We start from the raw sequence: 4,945 nt of genomic DNA on the forward strand, positions 1-4,945 counted from the left end.
ATCTGGACTTGCTGTGGTCTTTGAATTGGAAAAATTGCTTTATTATTTTCCCATAGTCTTAACTTGTTTTTTGACAAGACCTGTCACTTCCCAGGAGGTGGCCTCAAGTCTATCCAGGGGTGCCTTGAGAATTTAAAAAGATTGAGATCAACTAATCTCAAAGCCCAGCCCCTGCTCAAAGCAGGATCATCCCTATCTAAATCATCCCAGACAGACATTTATCTACTTAAACTACCTAGAAATGTAGTCCATCTTTGGAAGTTTGTTCCAGAGCTTAACTACCCTCAAAGTTCGAAAGTTGTTTCTACCATCCAATCTAAATTTATCTTGTTGCAATTTAAGTATTACTCCTTCCCATATCAATATGAACACAGAAACTTGTCAATCACTACCCTTTTTATAACAGTGCTTTTCATATTTGAAGATTGTTATCAAATCTTAACCTTTCCATACTAAATAAGCCTAGGTTTTTTCCGCCTTGGGACACATGTCCCGGGACACGTCTCCTAGCTAAAAAGGAGGCATACACCCAGTGGAAGGGAGGGGTCATCACCAGGAAGGACTATATCTCTGTTGCTCGGGGCAGTCAGGAAGGTGAAGGCGGAGATGGAACTGGGACTAGCTTCCCAGATCAAGGACAACAAGAAGTCCTTTTTTAAAAACATAGGGGATAAAAAAGAATGTACCGGGTAACTTGGGGCCTCTGCAGGACGTGCTAGGAAATCTGGTCTTTGCACCAGACAGCCAAGCTAACCTATTTAACAATTTCTTTGCCTCCATTTTTCTGAGCAGGGATTGGGTCACACCCCCCACTGGGACCCCCGTAGGACCCAGGGGAGGCGCACCCAGGCCTAGGGTCAGTGAGGACCTAGTCAGGAAACTTCTGGAGGTACTGGATGTATATAAATCAGCAGATCCTGATGATCTCCATCCCAGAGTGCTGAGGGAATTAGCAGAGGTCATTGCAGGACCCCTGGCATGGCTTTACAAGCACACATGGAGCTCTGGTGTGGTGCCAGAGGACTGGAAAAGGGCCAATGTGGTTCCCATTTTCAAAAAAGGGAGGAAGGAGGACCCCAAAAACTATAGGCCAGTTAGTCTTACCTCAATCCTGGGTAAGCTTTTTGAAAGAATTATCCTGGCGCATGTCCACGAGGGGCCAGCAGGGGAGGTTATACTTACGGGCAACCAACACGGGTCCATTAGCAGCAGGTCCTGTCAGACCAACCTGGTGGCCTTCTATGACCAGGTCACCAAATCCTTAGACACAGGGGTAGCAGTAGACGTAGTCTTTCTGGACTTTAGGAAGGCCTTTGACACTGTCTCTCACCCCATTCTCATTAAAAAAATTAGGAGACTGTGGTGTTGAAACCTACACAGTCAGATGGGTCACTAGTTGGCTGGAGGGCTGCACCCAGAGAGTGGAGGTGGATGGGTCTTATTTTACCTGGAGGGATATGGGCAGGGGGGTCCCCAGGGCTCGTTCCTCAGGCCAGCACTGTTCAACATCTCATCAACCACTTGAACAGGGGGATACCCTGTTGAAATTTGCAGATGACACTAAGATGTGGGGAGAAGTGGGCACGCTAGAAGGGAGGAATAGGCTGCAATCAGACCTGGACAGGTTACAGGGGTGGGTGTGAGGGAAAGAAGGAGCCGGCAGGCTCCAGGGCTCCACGCCCAAGTGGAAACCCACTAATCACGTGCCCGCCCACAGGCCCAAGATGCTGGGTGGGAACTCACCTTTCCCAGGTGTGTCGGGGAGGGAGGGGCCAGCACTTTGGGGGGCCAGCATGAAAGAGAGGCCGGGGCTGGCAGGCGGGGACGAGACGGAACTGGAAGAGGCAGTGGAGAGACTGAAGCCGACCGGAGCACGTTGCAGCAGATGCAGGCAGCGCTCAAATGCGGTAGGAGCCTGTGGAGGAGAGATAAGCCCTAGCGGGGCTTTTGAACCCGGGCAGTCGGCCTGGCAGGGCCGTGGACTGTTCATTGTCATCCGGGAGCGGCTGGGACCCGGCAGGGGCTGGGTACCGTATAGACTCTAATATAAGGACACTTGGTGGCTGTGGGAACCATAGCTCCTGTAATAAGGGGCGGAGCAGCCCACAGGGACTCTTGACTATAAACAGAGGAGCTCGGGGAGAGCTAGTGAAGTGATTTTGACCCCACAGCGTACAGGGGAATATCAGAGGTCGTCTGCTGAAAGCTGAAGCAGCCGCCCCGATCCAGCGACCCCTGGCCATAACATTTGTGTTTACCCGTAGATTTTCTTTTATGGACATTCTGGGTGATCTATGGACACATGGCCTGACCAGATAGGTGGCCACTTTCCGGTGGAATGGGCAAGGGTGTAGGGGTGGCGGAGCCCTCATCAACGCGGGACCCGCAGGATGCCAAGGAGTCTTATATTTGGACGACATGTGCCGGACCATCTGAACAATTCTATTAACATCAAAGTCGTGGCAGGCGATGCAAGCGCGTGTAAAACACCCAACACCAGGTGAGCCGATCCTGGGCGACCTGTACGCGGCCCTGACACGGGGAGGCGGTAATGGCCTACCCCGACAGTGGGCAGATGAGAACAGGATGGGTTTCAGCACTGACAAGTGCAGGGTGCTTCCCCTTGGGGGGGAAGAACCAACAGCATACCTACAGGCTGGGGAACTCCCCTCTCATCAGTGCAGATGCAGAAAAGGATCTTGGAGTCATTATTGATGCCAAAATGAACATGGGCCAACAAGGTGGGGATGCGGACAGGATGGCCAACCGTACCTTGTCATGCATCCACAGATGCATCTTGAGCAGGTCCAAGGAGGTCATCCTCCCCCTCTATGTGATGTTGGTCAGGCTGCAGTTGGGGTACTGTGTCCAGTTCTGGGTGCCGCACTTCAGGAGGGATGTGGACAGCATGGAGAGGGTCCAGAGGAGGGCCACTTGCATGATCAGGGGGCAGCAGGGCAGGCCCTACGAGGAAAGGCTAAGGGACCTGAACCTGTTCAGCCTTTACAAGAGAAGGCTGAGGGAGGATCTAGTGGCCTTTTATAAACTAGTCCCTGTTCCCCTGAGCACTACCAGGAGTGACAAGAAATAGTGGTCACCAGCTAGCAAAAAGTAGATTACACTAGATATCAGGAGGCACTACTTCACTGTCAGGGTGGCTAGGATCTGGAACCAACTTCCAAGAGAAGTGGTGCTGGCTTCTACCCTGGGGGTCTTTAAGAGGAGGCTGGATGAACACCTTGCCAGGGTCATTTGACCCCAGTACTCTTTTCTGCCATGGCAGGGGGTCGGACTCGATCTGCTCAGGTCCCTTCCAACCCTAGAAACTATGAAACTGCTAAATATTGTCTCTCTGGAGATAAAGAAACTAGCCAGAACACTAGTCATTCACTTCCAGGGCCTTGGATTCAAATCCTGGCATTGATTGTAAATTAAGATGAGTTTATTATGCATATTCTGGCCCTTAATGAATCTGTTTAAGTTGTAAAGCAGCAAATCCCAGACCCCAATTTCACTCCATGGCAAAAACAGATACAGAGTTGACCAGTAGTGCTGCAGGCTGACAATGGAGGAGGGGGGGTCTCATAGAGCACCTGTTTCTCCCTCAGCCTGTCAACATGCCTCACTTACAGGAACACCAACCCACCACTCACGTACAAAGGTTGTATCATGTACTAAGTATACAAGTATTCAACTGGAAGTGGCATATAGAAGAATAGCCCTTGTTTTCACTTTATAGGTCTCTGTTGTATTAAACTCTTAGCTTTGGGGAACAAGTAGTGACTCAGGTAGTTTTATTTTTCCATCCAGCAGTCACTCCCTGATTTTCTTACTGTAGTAAAGGTGAATCTGCCTATGGGCCAGAGTTGCAACATGCCCCTTCCATTCCCTTCATTCTTTCTAGCCCCTGCCCAGAGCAGTACAGTACTCTGCCCCTTGCTCAGGCTCACAGCACTAGATTTTCAACTCCTTCACCACAACCAGTACACATTCAAGGACTATACATTTCCTTTGGCCAGATGTATGGTGAATGGTGAGCAAGCCCCACAAACACATAGCTCTTAGATCAGCTGACACATAGCAAAGCTCTGTGTCAGTGTTACGTTATCTAACAGATCTTAACAGTACTATGAAGAGGTGTCATTTTTTAAATGAAAGCTGCAAAAACAGGCCATTAGAATGAATTTTACCTTCTGTGGCAGGACAAGGAAAAATCACTCAGTATATCAGCAACTCCCTATTGGCTAGATCAAAAGTGTCATGGAGCACAGTGTGAAAAAAAGTACGCTACTCTAAATTACAGAAACAGTTACTCAACCAAAGGTGGACAAGCCTAATCAATGGAGTTATAATACACATTTCCACTAAATTAGACAGGAAATGAAGGTTTCCACACAATCTAATCTTTGCTATCGAGCCTTAGCCATGAGAGTAGCTCCAAGTTAATTTTCCAATGCCTCAAAGGAACTTCCTTACTCTGGATAACAGAGTATTTTACTCATGGATAAGAACCCAGACTAGAGAGTGTTAAAATGATTCAAGTGGTCATTGCCCTAAAGCAAAGCAAGTGAGGTTTATAAGAACCCAAGCAAGACATGGACAAATTGCAAAGCGTCCAAATGAAAGCAACAAAAATAATTAGAGGTCTAGAAAACAGGACATAGTTTCAGAGTTGGTAGGGTCGGAAGGGACCTGAGCAGGTCATCAAGTCCGACCCCCTGCCATGGCAGGAAAGACCACTGGGGTCAAATGACCCCAACAAGGTGTTCCTCCAGCCTGCTCTTAAAGACCCCCAGAGTAGGAGCCAGCACCACTTCTCTTGGAAGTTGGTTCCAGATCCTAGCCACCTTGACCATGAAGTAGCATCTCCTGATATCTAGCCTAAATCTACCCTCTGCCAGCTTGTGACCGTTATTCCTGGTCACTCCTGGTAGTGCTTGGGGGA

At 49.1% G+C, this 4,945-nt stretch overlaps 1 long non-coding RNA gene across 1 annotated transcript in view; it reads left to right on the plus strand.

Annotated features, from left to right (window-relative positions):
* The first annotated feature begins 417 nt into the window (after nt 1–417).
* LOC109324386 overlaps nt 418–4,945 on the plus strand; it is a 5,209-nt gene continuing 681 nt past the window's right edge. Inside the window, exons 1-2 of the long non-coding RNA XR_002104926.1 lie at nt 418–427; nt 1,753–1,756. This is a non-coding gene — a long non-coding RNA (uncharacterized LOC109324386). The remainder of the gene's footprint in view (nt 428–1,752; nt 1,757–4,945) is intronic.

Source organism: Crocodylus porosus, unplaced genomic scaffold (assembly GCF_001723895.1).
Source record: "Crocodylus porosus isolate Cpor-Errol unplaced genomic scaffold, CroPor_comp1, whole genome shotgun sequence".
In the NCBI taxonomy this organism is placed as follows: domain Eukaryota; kingdom Metazoa; phylum Chordata; order Crocodylia; family Crocodylidae; genus Crocodylus; species Crocodylus porosus.